At 42.6% G+C, this 25,285-nt stretch overlaps 1 long non-coding RNA gene across 1 annotated transcript; it reads right to left on the reverse strand.

Moving 5' to 3' along the window:
• Positions 1–6,460: 6,460 nt before the first annotated feature.
• LOC125403976 (uncharacterized) lies at positions 6,461–23,874 on the reverse strand. The gene is made up of 4 exons (XR_007233143.3): positions 23,778–23,874; positions 16,073–16,175; positions 15,630–15,745; positions 6,461–6,578 (listed from the first exon to the last, which is right to left on the reverse strand). It is a non-coding gene; the product is annotated as an uncharacterized LOC125403976 (long non-coding RNA).
• Between the last annotated feature and the right edge of the window lie 1,411 nt (positions 23,875–25,285).

Consider the following 25,285-nt stretch of genomic DNA (forward strand, 5'->3'; position numbering starts at 1 on the left):
CCCTTCTCCCTTTAATCCTCCCCCAAGGTCCCCATGCTCCCATTTACTCAAGAGATCTTGTCTTTTTCTACTTTCTACTTCCCATGTAGATTAGATCTATGTAAGTCTCTCTTAGTGTCCACATTGTTGTCTACGTTCTCTGGGATTGTGGTTTGTAGGCTGGCTTTCTTTGCTTTATGTTTAAAAACCACCTATGAGTGAGTACATGTGACAATTGTCTTTCTGTGTCTGGGTTACCTCACTCAAAATAATGTTTTCTAGCTCCTTCCATTTTCCTGAAAAATTCAAGATGCCATTATTTTTTTTCTGCTATGTAGTACTCCATTGTGTAAATGTACCACATTTTCCTTATCTTTACTAATATTTCTAAAACCTCACACCCCTACCCTGGCAAGAGATATGTTTGTCGAGGTCAGTCCATGACAATTGATCCATGTTTAGGTAGCTGAATATAACTCAGGGTGTGTCTCGATACTAAAGTGTTTGCAAATTGCTGTGTCCTGAGTTCCATCCCTAACACCACACAATAAAAGAAAAGCATGAACAGAAATACTTCTCAGCTGAGTCACAGTTTTAACACAAAAGGCCTAGGAGACTCCAGCTGAGGTGATGCCCTGGCATTCATGTGCCAGCAGTTACAGTGCTCTGTAAGAACCTGCCATCTCTAACCCTGCTTAGAAACTTTCTGTGCCCATCAGGCAAAGCCCCTTGGCTTCTGTCCTGGAGGACACATCAGAACAAAGTCCAATTGTTTTCACTGGCTTTAAATAGTCAGATGGGACATCTTACAGACTCCTGAACTTTCTTTCCATAACAATCCCCAGGAAACCAATTCCAAGTTTTGCCAGGGCTCACAGCAGGGGGAATTTTAAGTGGCTCCTGGGGACTCATTAAAAGTTGACAGACGATTCCAGTCTCCCCTTCATTTGCACAAATTACAGACCTCTGAGGACCAGCCACAGAGATGCAGACAACTGAGGCTGATGCATACACAGCCAGCCCAGGCTAAGATGGAGAAACCATGCTACCCACACCAGAGCAATAATGATCCCAGGTGGTTTTTCTGCCTAGTTTCCAGCCTAAACTTGAGAGTCTATTTAGCAAGCAAGACCTACAGTTAACTACTGAAGGTGGCCCTCTGTTTCCCCAGGGCACAAAAGTCCCAGAGTCAACTACTACAGGCAGTACTGTGACACTCTGCCTTACAGAGCATGGCCTCGTGAGTAACCCATGCTCCTGGCACTCAGGGATGTACTGCAGGGCTCTGACACCTCTTCTTCCACTGTAGTGCTCAACACATTGTCATGTGAATAACTAATTCATCAATGTCCCTGATCCCACTAGACTTACAACCCTAAAAGGACAAGGACATGGTGACCTTCTTCAAAGGTGTGTGATGTGGGATTGCCCTTTTTATGCTGTGAATATGTTTTATTACCATTGGTTAATAAAGAAGTTGCTTTGACCTATGGCAGATCAGAATATAGCTAAGCAAGAAAACTAAACTGAATGCAGGGAGAAAGAAGGTAGAATCAGGCAGATGTATTCTTGTAGCCACCCAAGAAGGAAGATGCGAGGTAACAAACCATGAGCCTCATGGTAAAATATAAAATAATAGAATGGGTTAACTTAAGATGTAGTAGCTAGCTAGAAATATGCCTGGGCTGTTCATCAAGCTGTGTTATAATTAATATATTTTTGTGATTATTTTGGGTCTAGGTGACCAGGAAACAAAAGCATCTCCTTTTACATAATGGAGACCAATGTTCAGCAACATACATTCACATAAAGCCTAAGAAAGCTTAGAAAAGGCTTCTAGACCCAAAAAATGGGAATCAATTAGAGCTTCTTGGTAGCCACATATTTTCAGATAGGCTCTGTTTGCTGATGGTGAGCAGAGGAGGGACTCTTTTAAGAGAAGGCTTCCTAACTCAGCACTGGTAGCAAAAACTTCATAATTCATGCTGGTAGCTCTGGATCTTTCGAGAGTTCTTGCTACAGAGCACTTAAATGGTGTATGTGAATAGAGTGGTTTGTTGGTGTCTAGTTTCTTGAATTTGTTTTTTTAAATGTATTTTGAATATTAGCCCTCCAGTGTATATAGTATTAAGGAAACTATTTTTGCATTTTGTAAGCTTTTATTCTGTCCTATTGGCAGTGTCCTTTGCCTGTTTTTATGTTGAAGTGATTGCTGTAAAGAGGGGCGGGCTGCGTTCCCATCGTCCGGCTCCAGGCCGCCTGGCTAGCTTATACCCCGAAATAATTACACGGAAACTGTATTCATTTAAACACTGCCTGGCCCATTATATCTAGCATCTTATTGGTTAACTCTCACATATTAGTTTAACCCATCTCTAATAATCTGTATGTCACTACAAGCTTGTGGCTTACCGGGAAAGAATCAGCATGTCTGATCTGGCAACTTCATGGTGGGCGGCTCTCTGTCTCTGCCGCCTTTCTCCCAGCATTCTGTTCTGTCTACTCCGCCTATCTTAGCTACTGTCCTATCAAAAGGCCAAGGCAGTCTCTTTATTTAACCAATGAAAGCAACACATAGAAAGAAGACCCTCCTATACCAGGTGATAAATATGGATCTATTTTCATTCTTCTACATACAGACATCCCTGATTTCAAGCTGTACTACAGGGCTATAGTAATCAAAGAACTGCATGATGTTGGCATAAAAAGAGACATGTTGATCAATGGAATCAACTAAAAGACCCAGACACAAATTCACACATCTATGGACACCTGATTATTTTTTTTATAAAGAAGTCAAAAATACACAAGGGGAAAAAGAGAATTTTCAATCAATGGTGCTGATCTAACTGGATGTCTAAGTGTAGAAGAATGAAAACAGATCCATATTTATCACCCTGCACAAAACTCAAGTTCAAGAAGATCAAAGACCTCAACATATAAACCAGTTACACTCAACCTGATGGAAGAGAAAGTGGGAAATAACCTTGGATGTATTGCCACAGGAGACAACTTCCTGGACAGAAAGACACTAATAGTATAGGCACTGAAATCAACAATTAATAAAGGGTACCTCATGAGACTGAAAAGCTTTTATAAGGCAAAGGACCCTGCTAATAGTACAAACTGGAAGCTTACAGAATGGACGTGATTGTTGCCTGGGTATTTTCCCAACTGCTATTGTGTTTAAATATGCTGGCAATAAACTGCCGGGCATCAGACTCTCTAGGAGTTTAATCCAGCCTGGCAGAGTAAGCTCGGCTGAACTGAGTTTTCATTCTCACCTCTTCTTGGATCATTTACCTGCCTACCATGACACCTGTGGGGACCCCCTCACATCTTTAATTTTTTAAGCATTCATTTAATTAATTTTTGTGTTCAATCATGTCCCTATTAGCACACCACCATATGTATATGAATGAAATCCAGAGTACAAGTTGTGGGAATCTGTTTCTCCTTCCACCTGTGGACTCCAAGGAGTATATGCAGGTGGTAAGTCTTGGCAAGTTCCTTCTTCTGCCAAACCTTCTTTTATAAGAGGGACTTGTCTCCCTAAAAGGGATTTCACACAGCTCTAACAACTTATCAAACCACCTTACAGAATGGGACTGAAGCCCAAACAATGATGGGTCAATGGTGGAGCCATGTCTTGATAGGTATATGTACTATAGTATATTCATGTGAGTGTGTAACTGCACACGCCCAGGCACAGCCATTCAGAAGTCAAAACAAGACACTGTCTCCCTCTGACAGGCTCTATCTGGTTACTTGAGACAAAGTCTCTGATCCAGAAGCTTGCTATTTTAACTAGGCTGGCTGGGCCAGTAAGCTTTCAGGATCTGCTTGTATCTGCTTTTTGAGACAGGGATTATGGGCAAATGCAGCCATGCCTAACTTTACGTGGGTCATGGGGATTCAAACTCAAGTCCTCAAGCTTTCAGAATAAGCTCTTCTACCCACTGAGCCATTTGCCCAGCCTCCCAACAAAGGTTTTATGGCGTTTCCATACATGTGTCATGATGCTTTGTCCTCATTCCTTCCCTCCCATGAACTCTTCAGGTTGCTTCTCCTGCTTTAGCTTCCCCAGTGCGGGGAGTACAGGTGTGTGGCATCTTGTGAAGGGCCTGTTTGCCCCGCCTCTGGACACTTCTGAGACTTGACTAACATGTGCTCCCTCTTTCCACAGATTCAGAGGTAGTCAACACATGAGATGGTGAAATAGAACACCCGCCAATGGAGTGAGACACAATCAGCATCTGCTTTAGAATAAACATGAAGTGAACTTCCTGCCACCACCACCCTTGCCTGTGCTTGCTTTCTGGTTTGAATCAGGATGCATCCTTTATACAAAAAGAAATTGTCTTGCTGGGTTGCTTTGCTTGTGTGTTTCCTTGTGCGACACTGAGAACATTCTTTTCTAATATGTTTCTGACATACAGGCTCAAGACCCTCGGACACCACATTCCACAGCTCCTCCGGCACACAAACTCCAACCTAAGTCTGAAATCCCTGCCGTGACCCTAACAGGTACTGCCCAGGCTGTGGAGACACAGTGATGCCAGCACCCAGGTGCCCTCGAAGACCCCAATGAGCACTCAGAAAGTGACAGGATAGCAGATCCCAGTTCAAAGCAACAAGACCATTGTCTCTGTCTCCAGCAGATCTCCTTCCAAAACACAGCCATGTGGTGCAAAATCTAATTGGTCTTAATAAAAGTTCAGAGTCAGATATTGGGCTAAATGTTGAAAGATCAGAGAAGCAGAGCACTCAGCCACTGGAGAGACTTTTTACCTCTACTGAATTCTCAGACCAAATGGGGTATCCTGTCTCTATGACTCTGATTGAATGGTATCTGTATGAAACCTCAAACTGAATCCTGAGCTCCTGTCTCCTCCCGCCTTATATCCCTCTCTCTGCCTAGCCATATCACTTCCCTGGCCCTGGCTTTCCAGACCTGTCACTTGCTCTTAATACTCGGGGCAATTCCTGTTTCTTCCTCTGCAAAGTGTCACAGGTATGTTCAGGGAGTTCCAGACTCCCGTGTCCATGGAGATAGCACGTGACATCAGAGAGGAAAGACCACATAGGACAGATGAGGTCACACTGGAGGAGAAAGGAGGGCTGGATGATGCTGGAGAAGGCGATTCTAAGCACCAATACAAGAAAGTGGGCAGCAGCAGAAGACTGGAAGCCCTTTGACACACCCCGGCTTCTCTCATCCAAGGACGCGTGCTTGAAAATGATAGAAAGAATGAAAAAGGAAAGGATGTGACTGGTTCTGGGGTTTGACAGCAAATGAATGAAAAAAATAAAGAAATAAAAAGAAAGGAAACATGACTGTTCCTAAGTATGGTGGAGGAGAAAGTTTATTATAGGCATGGGGGAGAGTGTAGCCAGAGGCGGGGACCTCTGAGGGTTCAGAGTGGACAAGAACAGACTGAGCTGGGCCTTGTGAGGAGAGGGGAGAGTGGTAGGGAAAGAGAAGAGAGAGGAACCAGGTGCAACAGCCAGGAGACCCAAAGGTACAAAGAAAGCAGGGAATCAAAATGGTTGGAATATATAGGGAAGGGCAACCCAGCCCCCTGGACTGGAATGTTCAGGGTAGACAACAGGGTATGACAGCCAGGATTAGGACTGAGGGATGCTGGCCAGGTCCACTTTGATATGTTAAATAAACACCTCAGCCATCTGTCCCAGGTTTGAAACCTAACAGTAGGAATTAGGGACAGATGGATACTGTGTAGATGACTCATAAAAGGTCATATATCTGGGACTGGAGACTTGGCTCAGTGGTTAAAAGCACTGGCTGCTCTTTCAGAGAACCCTGGTTCAATTTCCAGTGCCCACATGGCAGCTCACAACTATCTGGGAATCCTACACCTTTATACAAACATGCAGGCAGGCAAAACACCAACGCTCATGAAAGTAAATAATTTTTTAAAAAAAGTCACCTAGCCCCTTCCTGGTGCAGGAGAATTATCTGTATTCTGTCAATCATATTTTAATAAAACACTGATTGGCCAGGCAGGCAGTATAAGCGGGAAAGCCAGACAGGAAGTAGGGGTGGAGCAAAGAGACTGGGAGTTTTCTGGGACACAGGAAACTCTCTCGCCATTCCTGTGCAGACCACTGAAGAGGCAGCATGTAACCTGCCCAGCTGAGAAAGGTACGGAGCCATGTGCTAACATAGATAAGGATAATGGGGTAACATAAGTTATAAGAGCTAATAAGTAGCCTGACCTAATGGGCCAATCAGTTTATAACCTAATGTAGACTCCGTGTGATTTTCCTTGGGACTTGCTGGCTTGTTGGGGTACTGGGTGGGACAGAAACCCCAACAAGCCGGCCCTCATGTTACACCTTCTCCTTCCTTTTCTTGGCACTGGGCCCAAAGGAAAGATCTGACACACCCCTGAGCTCCTCTGCATCTTGTTAGACCTGAGTGGCGAAACAATACCACAACTGTTTGATTAAAGTAAGCTTTATTTAGAGATGCACCAGGAACTGGCCTGTTGGTTGTCTCTCACATTGCAGAGAGCAGCTTCTCACTGGCTTTTGAGCTCGCTTCTACAGGAACCGTTAGGGTTGATAGAAAACAGCTGTGTGGAGAAAGGAGGCAATAAACTTACGTGAAGAATACATTATATGGGAGGGGAGTCATCAAGGTATCTGGAAAGACACATTTTCCTATTACAAAGGGGAGTTGTGTATCGCAGGTTCAGGAGTTCAGCCAGGCAAAGGGGTGGCCATACATCATGGGGTCACAGGTTCAGTGTAGGTTGAAAAAGATGGTTTGCAGTATACATAGTATACATTAGGCTTAGGAAACAGAAACCTTTGTAAGGGATGGAAACACTAGCAATGAATACTGTGGCTCATTTTTTTTAAAAATTGCTTTATAAATAATACCATTCAAAATTTCCACTTCCTCCCATTTCCCTCCCGCTCACCCACTCACCCTCCCTCCTCTCCCTTCAGTCCTAAGAGAGGGCAGGGTATCCTGCCCTGTGGGAAGTTCAAGGCCCTCCCCCCTCCATCCGGGCTTAGGAAGGTGTGCATCCTAATAGACTAGGATCCCCAAAAGCCAAATACTGTGGCTCTTTAACAAGAATGTGGCTCCTGTTTTGATTTCACAAGCTCTCCTTAAATAAGCTATCTCCTTTCTTGTACAGCTCATTGAAAAAGGCTTGAGCATCTGGAAAGTCGGTGGCTGCCTTCCAGACTCAAGTCCATGCAAGTAACACTGATAGCCCCACCTTCAGGAATTTGAAATGAGACATATTTTTTTACACATAATTTCTCAATCTCTCCATATTCAACCAAAAAAGAAATACAAACACACAAATAAATGAATATAGTTACTCCAGGCATAGAGACAGTGGCATTTGTAGAGACAAAAATTAAAACAAAAATGTTCACACTTTAATGATTAGATACTATTTAGCTTAGCCCAATGACTTGCGGGGTCATATGCAAAGATTTATAACCTACCTTCCAAATGACACATGGCCCCTGAACCCAATATCACTCTCAAGAGAGACAGTGAATGTTTTGAAATCTAGCCTCTGCCCTTCAAATACAGAACCAACAGGAACGGTTCCTGAGATAAAAGTAAATAACTTCAACAGTTGAGAGAGACATTTACTAACTCCCAGGAATTCAGTGGGGTCCCGTGAAGGGCTCTAGTAGGCCTGAGCACGGCAAACATGACTTTGGCAGTCCTTGTCCTTCTCTCCCACTCCCTCTGCCTTGCTGAACTGTTAGAGTACAGCCCTAAAGCTAGTCAGCAAGGTCTACTTCCTTACTTGGTCACTTCTTCCACCTGAGGCTGACCACCAAGGTCCAGCTCAAAGAATTGAAGTCCAGCAATCAAAAGCCCATTTTGGCTGCCCAAATTAACATGCCTGATTAAAATTAAACACCTCATCCTAACATGGGTTCCCTTCTTCCCTTTTCAAACTGACATTTGCCTCACTTGCCTATGGGCCACATCAGTCTCCTTTCTATCACGAGGACAAATATCCTTCCCCGTCTTCCTGGTCTCCCTCCCCCTCATGTTGCATGAGTTCTAATTGGTATTAGTAATAAAAAAAACCCAGAGACCGATATTAGGGGATGAAAGCTGAAAGATCAGAGAAACAGAGCAACCAGGCACTAGAGATCTGACCTCTATGATTTTAAGCCCCAAACGAGAGTGAGCTCCTCTCTCTCTATCTTGCCTTTTCACTTCTTCTCTCCACCCAGCCATATCACTTCCTGTCTGTACAGGAAGTATAGATAGGAACTTTCTGTTATGGCTAACTAATGGCTAGCCCCGCCCTCTGATCTTCAGGCAAGCTTTATTTGTCTAGTACAAACAAAATATCACCACATCCTCATTCTCTGTCTCTTGTCTTTATTCCCTGTCCTTCTGAGGCAGATAAATCTCCTTTGTGCTGAGCACTTGGTCTTGGTGTGTCCTGTACCAATTCTGGTTCATTCACCCTTCTCAGGGAGTCACTGTGACTGTACAACAATGTAGTTAATAAATTTATTACTTTTGTCTTTTTGGTAAAATTCATCTTCAGCCTGTGTGTCATCAGTTTGTCAGCATTGTCCATCATTGGTGACCTCATAAGTGACCAGCATTCCACAAATGAATTGAGAGGGGAAAAAACTTTCTCAGATAAATAGACTACAAAAATGCAAGGCTGTCCTGGTTCGCCTCTCTGTTGTTATGATAAAATATTGACTAAAAACTACTCAAAGAAATGGTTTGTGCCAGCTTGCAGGTTACAGTCTATGGAAATCGAGGCAGGAGCTCATGACAGAAACCTGGAGATAGGAACTGAAGTAGAGACCATAGAGGAATGTTGCTTACTGGATTGTTCTCTAGGTTCAGGTTCAGCTGCTTGACTAGGGGTTGGTACCACCCACAGAGGGCTGGGCCGTCTCACATCAATCATTAATCAAGAAAATGCCTCATAGAATGACCGATAGACGAATCTGATGGTGGCATTCATCAGTTGAGGTTCCCTTGTCTCAGATAATCCTAGCTTGTGTCGAATTGACAAAACAAATAAAGAGACAAGCAACACCTCAAAACTAACCAGTATATAGGATCACAAGGAAAACTTACACTCATTAGGCCACACATACTAGGAGTATGTTTTGGTCTAGGGTGTGAGCGTGACTTGTTTTGTCCGAGCAACAGAATGTTTAAGTACAGGTGTAGCCTGTGGCCTTCAGCTGGTCTATTCATTTTTTTTTTTATCTTACTCCTACCTCTTAGGGTCGGGGTATCTTCAGCAACTGGAAATTAAACGTGGGTGATTTTGGTATTCACTGGAACTTCCTCCTGGTACTATTCTATATGTTTCTGTTTTATTATTTTTATTCGCATCTTTGTATTCTTTACTAATATTTTCAAGTCCCAACACCTCTACCCCGGTGAGTGGTAATTTTGTTGAGCCTGGTCCCCGACAGTTTCTTACTGATAAAACTTCTGAAAAGACAAAAAGGCCTTAGGAAAAAAGAAGCAATGTCCCCTAGTCTCTAGCAGACAGATCTATAAGGCTTGAAGACAGACCCAGTAATAAACCAGTGGCTCCCAACGTTCCTGATGTTGTGACCCTTTAATACAGTTCCTGGTGCTGTGGTGACTCCCAACCATGAAGTTACTTTGTTGCTTCTTCATAACTCTAATTTTGCTACTGTTATGAATTATAATGCAAATGCCTGCATTTTCCTATTGTCTTAGCTGAAAAGGTTGTTGACCCCCAAAAGGATCATGAGAGCCTAACTCCTGATGCCATCGTGCCCAAATAGCCAGTTTCTGTGAGGAAAAATGGTATTGTAAGATTTACTACTTCAAGAGAGTGAGCAGTCAGTCTGGGTGCAACTCTAATCAAAAGGCACAAGACACAAGGCCAGTAAAGTCCTCACCTGTAAAAGGCCCCGACCTTTCTTGTGGGCACGGTTCTTTTCTTTTCCTAAGAATTCACCTAGGGTGTGTCTGACCACAGTGTCTTTTCTTTTTCATCCTACAATGTCTATTTTTATTAAGATTTAAATATCACCAACTTGGCATGGTGGTGAATTTTTTTAGTTTCCTCTCTTGGTAGGTGGAGGAGTCCCATGTGAGAAAACACCTCTATAAGTTCAGGCTTTAGACAGACCTGTAAGGCACTGTGCTAATTAGTGATTAATGGGGCAGACTCAGCCCTTAGGTGGTACTATCGTGGACTGGTTGTCCTCAGTTCTATAAGAAAACAGTCTGAGCAAACCACGAAGAGTTAGTAAGCAGAGCCTCTCTATGGCATCCTGACTCCAAGTTCTGACCCAGTCTGAGTTCCTGCCTTGGCTTCCTACAGTGGACTATGAGCCAGGATATGGAAGCCAAATAAACCCTTTCTTCCCCAAGTTGCTTTTAGTCATATTGTTTCATCACAGAAGTAGTAACCCTAAGCTGGCTTGCCATTGCCACTTCTTATGCACAGCAGGATACAAAGGGAGCATAGTTCAGGTTAAATCTATGCTGTAGAGTCCTTTATTGGTTCCTAGAACCAAGAACCCATAGGAAGACTTGGACAGTGCTGGAGGATGCTATGTACACTAGTATATACTACCCACCTATGAATCCTGAGAGATACGAAAACAGCAGACCTGACAAGATAAACCCATCAGTATAACACTGGCACAAATGCTATGGAAGTAACTAACCAAACTCTAGTTGGATTTAAGGTTGGCTCTACAAGATAGAACTCATGTCTTACACAAAAACAAAGCTAGGTAGATCAAAGGCTCCATTTTGCTAAATAGATAGAGTATTAAGCCAACTCCTAAAAAGTTATTGGTATACTCACAGATTAGTACTTCTCTCACCCCTTATCATAACTTTCCATACTACATATCAGTTAGCACAGAAATCCACAAGTGGTCCAAGGGCAGAGAATGAGAATGGAGTTTTCAGTTCTAAAAGTGATATCTAGGGGTTGGAGAGATGGCTCATCAGTTTCCAGAGGTCCTGAGTTTAATTCCCAGCAACCACATGGAGGCTTACAACCATCTATAGTGGGATCTGATGCCCTCTTCCAGCAAAAAGTTCTACATGCAGATAGAGCACTCTTATCCATAAAATAAAAAATAAATCTTTAAAAACAAACAAATATCTGGGCGGTGGTGGCACATGCCTTTAATCCCAGCACTCGGAAGGCAGAGGCAGGAGGTTCTCTGTGAGTTCAAGGCCAGCCTGGTCTACAAGAGCTAGTTCCAGGACAGGCTCCAAAGCTACAGAGAAACTCTGTCTCGAAACACAAACAAACAAATAAGTGTGATATGTATATCACACACCCTGAAGGTGTCATTACCTAAAAGTCTTAGGTGGCTTGAGAAATTCTAGACTGGAAAGCTGACTTGACTGGTAACACCTGTAGAAGCTCCTATATATAAGCTTTATGTATAAGGAAATCCACACACCAACCCTCTGATATCCACCACTTTAAGACTGCAGGGGAACTGACTTGTAGATGGAACTTTCCATCCCCCAACTCCCTCTTTTCCATCCTATAAAACCTCCAAGCACCCACAGCAAGTCTCTCCCAGACTATTTCTTCAGTTGTTCTGATTAAACGAACAGTCCTGTGTCTAGAGATGCCTGCCTCTCTTTATTTTCACGTCATCTCCATCAATCCTGATCTAACCCTCCCTCCTTCCAAGGCTCAGCTGGGGGGAGAGGTTCGTCATGGGAGAGGGGGGGAAAGAGTGCAAGAGGCAGAGGCAGTGGACAATTACAAGGAAGCAGTGTTTTCCAGGCCCAGTGGAGCAGCTCAGCCTATGGACTCGTGGCAGCTGGGACAGTATGCGCAAGACCTGCCCATCCTCAAGCAACCCCACAAAAATCCCAGCCTGGAGAGGCAAGCTTAGCATAAAGTCCTGCCCAAGTCCAGGAGCTATTGACAGCTAGTCACAGCTCGGAGTCAGGTTTTCTTTAAGGGTGTGTGCCTAGTGATGATCATGCTCCGGCAGATGCCCAGACACCCAAGTATATGGCTAGCACAAATAGGATCCTACAGATTTGAAAAATTAGTGCAAAAAGTTGAATGGGTATGGAAAACAGATTAGATCTGGGTGAAGTTGAAGGAAGGAGACAAAGATGATCAAAATACATTGTATTAAATTCTCAAAGCATCAATTTCAAAATTAACAATATAAAATCAATATAAAACATTAAAATATTTTTGTGCATCAAAGAGAATGAAAGTGTACACAAAATGATCAGAATCTGCTACATGAAATAAACAGGGAAGTCATGTTATTCAGAAAAAAATAATAAATCACCATTAATCACAATGGTTTAAAATAAGGTATTATTTCTGAGTTCTGACCTATTACAAATAAATATCAACTCACTAATGAGCTCAACATAGTTTAAAATAACAGGATATTTTAACTATCTAACTGGATTATCCAGTTAGATAAATAACTATCTAACTGGATTTTCAAAAAGTCACTTTTTAAACTTATGTAATATTATTATAACAAAGCTTACAAAAATGTGTTACGTTAGTGCCCTTCATTTTATTTTTTGTGCTTTATCCAGATGTAGGTCTCACTGTTATCCATCTTCTGATTTTAAAAAATCCTTTCATCTAACCTAGTCAGATAAAAACTTAATTCTCTAGAGCAAAAATTAAAATACGGAGACCAGAAATACAATTTAAGAATGAGTTAAGGCTGGAGAGATGGCTCAGCGGTTAAGAGCATTGCCTGTTCTTCCAGAGGTCCTGAGTTCAATTTCCAGCAACCACATGGTGGCTCACAACCATCTGTAATGAGGTCTGGTGCCCTCTTCTGGCCTGCAGGCAAACATGCAGACAGAATATTGTATACATAATAAATAAATAAATATTTTTTTTAAAAAAAAAAGAATGAGTTAGCTGTGGCTCAGCACACAGAAGACAAAGACAGGCAGCTCTCTCTGAGTTTGAGGCCAGCATGGTCTTCAGAGTGAGTTCCAGGACAGCCAAGGCTATATAAACAGAGAAACCCTGTTGTGAAAAACAAAACAAAGGAATAAGAAAGAAAGAAAGAAAGAAAGAGAGAGAGAAAGGGGAGAGAGAGAGAGAGAGAGAGAGAGAGAGAGTATGTGTGTGTGTGTGTATGTGTGTGTGTGAAAGAGAGAGAGAAGAAAGAATTCCTATGTTTGTGAGCAATATGGGAAAGTCTTCAAATGTCTGGGTAGCTTTCAAAGACATAAAAAAGTTCACACTGGAGAAGAAACCCTATCTGTACAAACAATGTGGGAAAACGTGTCTACAGTCCTGCTTAATTAAAAAGACATTGGAAAACTGGGTGATAGTGGCGCACGCCTTTAATCCCAACAGGCGGGAAGCAGAGGCAGGTGGATGGATCTATGTGGGTTCTAGGTCAGCTTGATCTACAGAGAGAGTTCCAGGACAGGCTCTATAACCACACAGAGAAACCCTATTTCATAAAACAAAAAACAAAACAAAACCAAAAACAAACAAACAAAAAAGACATTGGAAAGTTCACAACAGAGTAGAATTTTTCATGTGTAGTTTTTGAACAAAAAGCTCCTCCAAATGTATGGAAGAAGTCACACTGAAGAAAAACTCAATGACTGCAAGCAATGTAGGAAAGCCTTCTGTAGTTCCAATCTTTGCGAAGACATAATAAAGGTCACATTGCCAAGAAGCCAATGCATATATTTATTGTAGAGAGCCATTGGTTCTTCCATTTCCCTCCAAATACATGCAAGAATTCACAGTGTAGAGAAGCCTTTGGTATGTACACAGTGTAGAGAAGCCTTCAGTTCTAGTTCTTACCACAGACATGAACGAATTCAAAGAAAGCATACTCAACAAATGGTGCTGGCATAACTGGATATCAACATGTAGAAGAATGAAAATAGATCCATATCTATCACCATGCACAAAACTCAAGTCCATATGGATCAAAGACCTCAACATAAAACCAGCCACACTGAACCTCATAGAAGAAAAACTGGGAAGTACACTTGAACACATTGACACAGGAGACCACTTCCTAAATATAACCCCAGTAGCACAGACACTGCGAGAAGCAATTAATACATGGGACCTCCTGAAACTGAGAAGCTTCTGTAAAGCAAAGGACACGGCCAACAAGACGAAATCGCAGCCTACAGAATGGGAAAAGATCTTCACCAACCCCACATCAGACAGAGGGCTGATCTCCAAAATATATAAAGAACTCAAGAAATTGGTCATCGAAAGAATAAATAATCCAATAAAAAAAATGGGGTACAAACCTAAACAAAAAACTCTCAATAGAGGAATCTAAAATGCCTGAAAGGCACTTAAGAAAATGTTCAACATCCTTAGCCTTCAGAGAAATGCAAATCAAAACTCTGAGATTCCATCTTACACCTGTAAGAATGGCCAAGATCAAAAACACTGATGACAACTTATGCTGGAGAGGATGTGGGGTAAAGGAAACACTACTCCATTGCTGGTGGGAATACAAACTGGTGCAGCTGCTTTGGAGTTCAGTATGGCGATTCCTCAGAAAATTAGGAAACAACCTACTTCAAGACCCAGCAATGCCACTTTTGGGTATATACCCAAAGAATGCTCAATTGTACCAGAGAGTAACCTTAAAGACAGAATTTGTTATGTCTTGATTATCACTTTCATAACTCCCATAAGGACACTCATGGCGAGATTACTTCTTGAATTAATTCAAAGGTTAAGGACGTGGTATGGAGAGCAAGTTTGATAAATATCTTAAAAGTCTCCATTTGGTACAGATGTGAAAATGCATTTCTAGATGAAAACTTATTCTTGTCAAAACATGGAAGTCATGAGCAGTAGCACATATTGGGACCCCGCCCTCACCAGTCACCCTCACCCGGTCCCATCCCTCAGTGATGTGGGTGATGGAGAGCTGTCCCCACCCCCTTGCCAGCCAAGGGAGAGCTTGCCAAACCTCGGTCACAGGAACTGCACAGAGGTATCAGGCTGTGGCATGGGCTGTACCACTCCTTGCCAGGCTGTGTAGGAGAGCTGGTCTCACCCCTTGCAGTGGGTTGGGGGCAATGGAGACACAGGTTGACTAACTCAGTTACCACCCAGATAGATCTAGGGCTTTTGAGTTGGCCAACCCCAACATCCACCCCACCTATGAGCTACTAGAGTATGCTAAGGGGTCAGTCCTACAGAGGATATCCATGACTCGGGCAACAGCTCGATATCTGAAAGGAGTCTCCGTGAGGGTCCAGTATCCACGGTGTGGCAGAAGCCAGAGATCCTGAACCCGATCAGCAACTCATTGCAATGAAAGCTGTTCTATCAAACAGGATACTGCATTATAATCACAGCTTCCACTACAGAGGAAGAACATGTGATGGAGGGGCAGGGAGGATGGAGTAGCCAAGCGATACAAGTATGGCGGGACTGGAGACTCAGCCATGACTGGTATGAGAAAGAGGGCTGTGATGGATAGAGAAGCAGAGATCCAGCTGCCTTTACCTCATGAGTGCTGGGATTAGAGGCATGCGCCACCACCACCTGGCCTGGAATTCTCCTCACTAGGAATTACTTCATGTCTTTGTGATTGCTTCATAGACAAGAAAGCTTTCTCAAATACCTTACATACATAGGGCTTCTTACCAGTGTGAATTCTTCCATGGTCTTTTAGAATACTGGAAAGAACAAAAGAATTCTTACATTGTTTACATACAAAGAGTTTCTTTTGACTGTGACATTCTTCATATCTTTGAAAGGAGCTGGAAGAAACGAAAACTTTCTAACGTTGCTTATATTCATGGTGGTTTTTTTTTCTCTAACCAAAGTACTTTCATGACGTTGACCATATCTAAAATACCAAAAGTATCTCATCACAGTGATTTTTCAAGGATTTTCTCTGGTCTAAATCCCCTTATGCTTCTGAAAGGACATGGGAGAACTGGAGATGTTCTCAGATTCCTTATGTTTCTACAGTCTCGTTCCATTTTCTTGCTCTTCATATAGTTTGTATGCTGGGAGAGCCATGAAGAGACCCTTAGAGATAAATAGCCAGTGCCTATGTCTCCACATACTCTGTTTTCACTTACGGATATTCTGGATGTAATTTTCGAGTCCAACTTTCTTAGGTTGAAAATTCTTGCCCACTGATGACCTTCTTTACATCCACATGGTTTCTCTTCCAAATGATTGCTGCAAAATGAAAAGAAGACATTATTAAGATTTTGGTTATTAATGAGTCACTATATAAAAATGATAACATGACCTGTAAATTTTTAGCTATTCAGATTATATGCTCTGCAAAAATGGTTTAAGCATAGGTAAACAAAAAGTATAATATTCATGTGCTGTTGTATTATATATCATCTTCATGTCTGGCAAAAATTGAATGTCTACTTCACATTTAAATACGCAACATTGTACGTATTTTTTTGTTTGTTATCTGTTTGTTTCCAAGACAGGGTTTCTCTGTGTAGCCGTCCTGGCTGTCCCTGAACCTGCTTTGTAGACCAGGTTGGCCTTAAACTTATAGGGATTCATCTGCCTCTGCCTCCAAAATGCTAGGATTAAAGGTATTCACCATCAATGCCTGGCCTATTGTGCACATTTTTGGTGCACAATTTGAGTGGCAAAAGTTATGGTGGATTTGGGTATTGATATCCATTAGCATGTTGGTAATTAGTCCAGTTCTAAAAATATGCATTTTATTTTTATTTTGTATATGCCTTATACCTAAAGTTTACAGATGAATTAACATAACATCTTAAACAATGTGTACAGAATGAAGTTTGTGTTTGTCTATATAAGAAAGCATCGCTTTCAGCATCATGATATTCTAGTTGCTTCCAGTATTGGAACACTTGGGATACTCCGATTGTTGAGTCTTAATATTCATGCAGTTTTGGAGAAAATTACTCAGGATTAAGTCACTTTGAAGTTGAGTATATTTGTCCTTTACTTTTTTCTGAAGTATCTTATACCAAGATTCTGGGGAACTAATATTGTCTCCTATGGGAAGGAATTACCTAGTTTTTACCAGTGATGTTGGTATTCATTTTCATTGTTTTCATGTTCTTGTTTATTTCTAAAAACAGACCTAGAGAAATCATCAGAAATGATGCTATTATAAAAATATTATCATAGAAAAATATAAGATTCTAGCTAAATTCACAGTATAGAGTGATTCACTTGACATATTTTCCCAAATGCTTCTTTATCATATTTCGATCCATGAGGCAGCACTGATGAGCCAGAAGTGCTTCTTCTTTCATTAAGGCAACAATATTATCTTTACCTATGAAGACCAGGTTCCTCAAGGATGCTACATCACATCTTTAAAAAGCTCCTTTTGGTTTGGAGCCAGCATAGTCCACTCCCCCAGGTGAAGTTCACAGCCGCATCCTTAAAGGCCACTGACTCCTGAATAAGCAAATGTATGCTGCCTTAAGAGTGAGCCTCAGACTACAGGAAATCCAGACTTAATTCCTAAGAAGGTGACATGGCTTTATGTTCTATACCTGCTCAAGTCCCATCCTGATCATCATTCTTGTGGTGGGTTGGATAGGAATGGCCCCCATAGACTTATATATTTGAATGTCTTGTCACTAGGGAATGGTGATACTTGAGAGCAACAGGGAGCTGTGGCCTTGTTGGGGTAGGTATGGCCTGGTTGGAGGAAGAATGTCGCTGAGGGTGGGTTTGGGGGCTTCAAACGCCCAGGCCAGGCCCAGTTCTCTCTCTTGCTGTTTCCTGAGGATCTGGATGTAGAGTTCTCAGCTCCTTCTCCAGCACCTTGCCTGACTACACACCACCATGCTTCCTGCCATGATAACAACGGACTAAACCCCTGAAGCGTAGGCAAGTCCCAATGAAATGTTTTTCTTTATATGAGTTGCTATGGTCGTGATGTCTCTTCACAGCAATAGATCACTGACTGAGGCCATGTTCCTATTATTTATACATCTGAAGAGTCTCTCACACAGCAATCCTAACCATTTATTAGAGATCTCGGGTAAAGCAACAGCAGAGCAGGATCATGCTTTGTGCTGGTAGTTTCTAGTTTTTCTTTGTATACTGGGTCTGTTTTACAACTTTCATGACAAACTGTGGCTACCAGATGCCTACAGGAGCAACAACAGCAGCAACAAAAGAACCCACCTATTGTGAAATTGCAGTCTTGAAAATTCCAGAGAAAAATGCTTTCTCTCTTATCTGGTGTGTTGGTAAGCCTTTACTATCAACACACCTAAGGTTACCTGGGAAGAGAGTTTCACTGAGGGGAAACCATTGGGTTGATTTGTGAATGTGTTTGTGGGGGATTATCTTAATTAGGTAAATCAGTGCAAGGAGAGGCAGTCCACTGTGCGCAGCACCATTCCTTAGGCAGACAGGGATGTACTGAATTGTGCAAGAGTAAAGCAATCGGACTGAGCACAAGCAAACAGGGACGTGAACTTTTATGGATTTGCTTTCCTCTGCCTTCGAGTGTGAAAGTGATGTGATTAGCTATCAGAACTTTCTGCCTCGAATACCCCACCTAACCCAAGCTTCGCTATGTGTGTCTGTGTGTCTGTCCCTTCTTATTTCCTTTTCCCTTCCTAGTCAGAAATCTGAGGTTCAAGTTAGGCAGAACATAGGGAAATAGCAGATCTAAACGAAACGAAAGTTTTTGTTGTTGTTGGGGTTTTTTTTGGGGGGGGGGTTGGTTGGTTGTGGTTTTTGGTTTTTTGTCTGTTTGTTTGTTTGTTTGTTTTTTGAGACAGGGTTTCTCTGTGAAGCTGCGACTGTACTGGAACTCACTCTGTAGACCAGGTTGGCCTCGAAATACAAAACAGAGAGACCAAACCGGATATGGCTTGAGTGTTTAAACTCTCAAATCCCACTTCCAGCGACATACTTTCTCCAACAAGGCCCTAACTCATAAACATCTTCTGAAACAACCCTGTCAATTGGGGACCAAATATGAGCCTGGAAAGGACGTTCTCGTTCAAACCACCACACCTGCTCTGTTAGTTTTCTCTTAAATTCTAATATAGTTGTCTTTGTGTCATTTTTTAAATTTTTGGAACACAGGGTTTGTTTGTGTAGCCCTGGCTGTTCTGGCACTGGCTCTATATACCAGGCTGACCTCAGACTCACAGAGATCCATCTGCCTCTGCCTCTCAAGTGCTGGGATTAAAGGGGTGTGCCACCACTAAGATATGAGAGAGAGAGAGAGAGAGAGAGAGCAAGTGCCAATGCCTCAGTTTCTCCAATAACATAGCCCTAGGCAACCTTGTGGATCAAACACTTGGGCTTTCTCTTACTGGAACACACCTTTCCCGTACAGTCATGGCTTACTTCTACCAAGACTTCACACTTTAATACAATGTGTTAATCCAAGTGTTATGGCCCACACCTTTATTCCTAGAATATGGTGAAGCAGAAATAGGCAGAGTTCCAGGCCAACCAGGGCTACATAGCGAGATCCTATCTCAAAAAAAGTAAAATGTCTAAAACCAGTCCAAGGGCTGATCCCCAGTGACAGTCCATTGGCACTTAGTTTAGCAATATTGGACATTCAGGTAATTGTTGCTAGTTCTAAGAGTCACTGCGGTAAAGGCACAGGCCAGTAATATTTAGAAAGCATCCCTGGAATCTGCGAGAGTCATAGTAAAAGCAGGGGCCACTGATATGACGGAGGGACAGGGTGAGGAAGACAGGCTGACTGCTCGGGGTTTCTCTACGCTGTAGGAAAGATCGGCTTTGTTACTGTGTCAAGCCTAGAAGTAATGGCTCCCTTGATTAAGTAACGGTCTTAACCTGATTTACTTCATTTTGGTAGAACATGTGTCAAGAAAGATGAACCTTGTATCTTGCTTACATGAGTAAACAGCCACCCTCTGGCACAAAGATACAAACTCAACAACTACTCATAGCAAGAAATAGTATCTGAAAATATTTAAGATCATATCAGAAACTGCAGCCAGGTGAGCTTACCAACCAACCACACAACTTGTAATCCCTTTATCCGAGGCAAAAAAAAAAAAAAAAAAAAAAAAAAAAGGACTACCCCAAGCCCAAAGTGTGCAGGCGCTGAGTGATCTGGTCAACTGCCAAGATCGGTTCCATAGAGCTTCTCCTGCCGGGGACACGCTTCCCACACACGCTGCCCCCTCTGCACCTTTTCCTTGCTCCAGTCTCAGCTCTCGGCCACCGACTTCAAGACAGAATCTTTGGTCTCTGCCACCTGTTTAACCCTTTCTTAGCCATTCTGTGACCGGCACGATTGCATATAATTGTGTGAAACATTCATGTGTCATCTGCCAGGAAATATTAGAGATTAAATTTGTTACAAGATCATCTCTGGTGGCCACCTGGCTAGCACGCAAAATATGGCAACGAAACAGACACACATTTTATTATTCCGTTTACCGGTCTCACATAAGAAAAAAAAAAAAAAAAAAAGTCAGGACCCAGGATCACCACACCTCCGGAGCATGAACCACAAACTGACTCCAAATCTCCTCACCCGCTCCGCCACTACTACGTAGACACCTGGGATGCCGGTGGCGAGCGCCCAGCTGCTTAGAGAGCCCGCAGCACTGAAAGCTCAGAGAGGGACAGGATGGTGGCTCTGCCTGCTGGCTCATCTCCTCCCAGTAGGACCCGGCCCAGGGAAACCAGACTACTGCTCCGCAGAGGTTGCTTCCCCACTGCCGCCGCTGCCTCCTCATACCCAGGACGCCCAGCAGCAGGCACCACTAGGTGTCCTCAGATCCTCCTTTAACTCTAGCAGCGGATGGACGTGAGGCTGACAAGGAGGGAGAAAACCTGGAATCTCTTTTGGTCTTGGATGGACATTTAATAGAGTACAAAAGTTGGCATCCCACGAGTTTTTGCAGCACGTCTCTCTTAAAGCCAAATCTTCTGGTTGTACAGTTTGCACAATAATCACCTATCGAGTAGTAATTTATGGGTCCTATTCCTAGTGGCAGGAGACTGCATTACAGATTCTATGCACAAAAGTCCCGGTCTGCCAGAGGGAAAAGCATTTGCTCACAGAACTTTGTCCTGGCTTCAAAGCAGCTATCATTTCTGCTTCTTGTTAAAGTGGTAGGGTCAAATGTTGGGGGCCCCGCGTATTTTATATTATCATAACACCTTTATATTTCATTCTGTAGGAAGGGGTCTACAGCACACACGGCTAATAATTTGTTTCATGTTTTTTCCCCTAAAAAAATGCCACATCCTATGTTCACCAGACAAACAAACGACCCAGTAGTCTCTAAGAGGACCACCACAATAAGTCTCCATGATACAATAAATGAAAACAGAGAGTAAGGCAGAAAATCATTAGAATCTTCATCCCTCCGAAGTAAGAGCTCAATGTAGCAAGTAGGAAGGAATGAAGTTAAGAGAGAAAGGGAAAATACAGAGGAAACAGGAAAGGAAAAGAGCCCTTCAGAGGTGATCTGGTTCAGATCTCTCACCAGGGAGTTAGGAATTTCAACACGGGAGCCAGGTGGCTTAGTGGTAAGCCACCAACCCCTGCAGAACAACCCAAGCTCACTCTCTAGGACCTACATTGTGGAAGGAGAGAACTGACTCCTGAAAGTTGTCCTTTGACCTCCACGTGAATGCTGTGACAAGCACACATGCCTGCATGTGCACATACACATAAATACACAGTAAAATAAAATATAATATAAAAAGAAAAGAATTCCAGTACTCTTTCCATTTTTTTTTGTGAAGGTTGTCTATACCAAGACAATATTTTGGGTCAAAACAATTTTTAAAAGATTTATTTATTTTATGCATGTGAGTGTTTTTCCTGCATGTATGTATATGTGCCAAATGTGTGCCTGGTGCCCAAGGAAGTCAGAAAAGGGTGTCAGAAATCCGGGAACTGAAGTTGCTAATGGCTGTTAATTTTTTGAGGCAACAGAAAAAGACAGAACCTTTTAGCATATAGGACTGTGTTTATTGGTGTACACAACAAGGGTGCAGACTCCCTTCCAGGACGTTGGGTCTGGATGAAAAAAATAAAAAGAAAGAAAACAGATGTTCTTGATTCTTTTAGGGGCAGAAATAGTTGTACCTTGACTAAGAAGACATGCTCTTAACCACAGAGCCATCTCTCCATAGAGAGAATATTCTTTTTCTATAGAGATATTTTGAGATAAAAATATTAAAAGAGCAGTGAATCAAGCTTTAGGTATGAATATATATGACCTTGAGTATGTCCTGTCCCATTACTACATATATTTCTGTCCCAGATATTTTATGGGACTCTCACAAGCAAGACTATTAACTTCTAATTGTAAATAATCTGGTTTTCTTATGCAACCCCTGTGTTTCAAGGATTTACTTTGTCAGATCCTGTCCTATCCAATATGCCTCAGAATCTATTCTGTGATCTCTCTTATAAAAGATTTACTATAAGTATTATTTATTATTATTATTATTATTGGTGATGTTGGTGGTGATGTGTGTGCGCATGTGTATGCATGTGTGCTGATGTTTGCAGAGGCAAGACGAGGACATTGGATCCCCTGGAGCTGGTGGTGATGTGTGTGCGCATGTGTATGCATGTGTGCTGATGTTTGCAGAGGCAAGACGAGGACATTGGATCACCTAGAGGTGGCTGTGAGTTCCCCAGTGTAAATGCCTGGAAACTGACCTTGCAAGTGTTTTTAATTGCTGAGCCATCTCTCCAGTCCTCACTCTGTAAGTTCATTTAAATTCTGTGCAACCTTTGAAGATATAACTAAAGAACACATTATAATCACATCTATTGCTATTGTAAAGACAATTAAGTGTGTATTCTCCCTTGAGAAGTTTGCACCCAGTCTTGAATATATCTTATTCTTTTCTCTTTCTAGTAACCCTATTGCTTAAATTTATTTGAAACAGACAAACAAAAAATGAAAAAAGCACTTGTTCTAGTCAAGCAGAGTGGTGCAGCCTTTACTCCTAACACTTGGGAGGCAGATGGATCTCTGTAAGTTTGAGGCAAACCTGGTCAACATAGTAAGTTCCAGGACAGTCAGAGCTACACAGTGAGACCATGTGCTGTGAGCCACAAGCATTATACAGCAAATGTACAGCTGACAGATCAGTAAACAAACTCATGGGAGTGTATCTCCTCGAATGAGGAACCTGATTTGCAGAGCTTCGGGAACACCTGTCTTTTGGATAGTCACTGTCGGTTCTATAGAAATCTTGTGACGTCATGGCTCTTCTCCCTCTCATAATGGGATTCATCCTGAACTGTCCCCTAAGTGTATAAATCATTTGATGAGATAATTTCTTTCTGTCTGGGCAACTTGATGACCTCTTCCACACAGTGGGCAGTCAACCCTGCATAAAGCTAGTCCCCCACAATTATCCCTATTGACAGGACTTATTGACAAGACAGGAGACCTGAGCAGAGAGACAATATGTTACAGTTGTGTAGCTTGGGGTTCGTGTGGGACTCCTAACAGTGGGAACACGGATTGTCTCTGACTCTTACCTGCTATTGGGACCCAGTCATCCTGGGTTGCCTCGTCCAGCCTTAATTGGAAAGTAGGTTCCTAGTCTTACTGCAATGTGATATGCTATGACTGGCTGATATGGGAGACTTACCCTTTTCTGAAGAAAAAAGAGGAGGTGTGGATGGGGAGGAGTCAAGTTGGGGGGAGGGACTGGGAAGAGAGGAGGAAAAAAAAAAGCATTGTCTTGGTGTTAGAGCCTGTGTGACTCCAACACAGATAACTATTTTCCCTAACTGGACTGGTACGAAGGCGCAAGGAATAATTAGACACAGCTTACACAGTCATCGCGGAAAGGGCATTTCAGGCTTCTTCTTCCTCAAGATGTCTTCGTGCTTATTATCCAAGCAGCTTTTATATCCACACATAAACTGAGCGGGGGGGGGGGGGGACGTGAGGGGATACACCAGCATTCTGTCTCCTCGGCAACCAGGTGAATGGCCTTTTGTCACATCCGCATCTACCTGTCTGCTGAATATGCTAGCTGTCATGTAGGCTTGAATTAGCATCTCTATAAGGCATCCTCCAAATTACAAAGGAAGGAGCAACAACATCCTGACCTTTTGTTAGGTAGAAACAGCCTGTCTGCAGGTCTACATGACCACCTCAGGTGGGCCTCTATGGCTTTAGCGCCTGGCAGCCACCATATAGAAATATGGGCCTACACCTTGGTCATGATGTCTCTTCATAGCAATAAAACCTTAACTAAGACAATGACCTTGATTGCATGACATCTAAAAAAATTAAGTTATAAAGATACACCATATCTGAGAGCAAGGCCATTTTCCAATCTTCTTTGCCATATGTTCTTTCTGAAGATCAGGTGACTTCACAGGTATAAGTACTGAAATGGACTCTTAGGTTGTTTCTTTCCAATGGTAATTCTCAGGAGCTAAAATTGGTTTGGGCCGGTGAGATCACTCAGCCTGCCTACTGACCAGCCTTACAACCTGTGTTTGATATCCTGAAGCTGAAAGACCTGGATAAATCCAGATCCCCCTAACAGGAAAATAGAGCCAAAAATCTAGCAGGAAGAGAAGAATCAGAAATCTAAGGTTAACCAGTTCCAGGGTTCCAGGAACTAGCTGAAGATAAAGGTGGATTGTAATCTTGAGAGTAATCTTGAGAGACAAAGAGAATCCCCCTAGTAATTGTCACCCCCTAGTAATTATCACCGGAATAGGAACTAGCTGATTACAACCTTTGAGAATGATCTTGAGAGGCAGGGAATTGCCCCTTTGTAATCATCACTGGAATTTTCAGAATCTTCTGTGACATCCTCCCTGCCCCCCCTTTCGGATTACTGGGCTATGTGGTTTCTTCCTATAAAAACTACTTCTCCCGGTCACTCAAGGTCGAACTCTTCCCCTGCGTGGGTTATGAGTCTCGGCCCCAGTGCACTGGTCCCTGTCTTGTTGTCTTGTCATTAAACCTTGTGTGATTGCAGCAAGGACGGTCTCTCGTGAGTTACTGGGGGGGGGTTGCATCTTCCCGAGGCTCGAGTGAGAGTCTCCCCAAACTGGGGGGTCTTTCAAAGCTACGTGCTGGTAAGAGAACAAACTCCTGCAAATTGTACTCTGACCTCCTTGAGGAGTGTCTTCTCTTTAAGGACAGATGTCAAGCTTGTTCACTTTCATCAGTCAAACAGTGGTACAACGTCAAGAAGTTGGGACATTTGCTTCCTACCAGTCTTCAGACTGCTGTAGGGGAGGCTCCATGAGGAGATGTGTGGTTATATTTTGTTTGTGCTGTAACAAGTAAAACTTGCCTGAAGATCAGAGTGTGGAG

This window comes from Myodes glareolus, chromosome 6 (genome assembly GCF_982192425.1).
Source record: "Myodes glareolus chromosome 6, mMyoGla1.1, whole genome shotgun sequence".
Classification (NCBI taxonomy): domain Eukaryota; kingdom Metazoa; phylum Chordata; class Mammalia; order Rodentia; family Cricetidae; genus Myodes; species Myodes glareolus.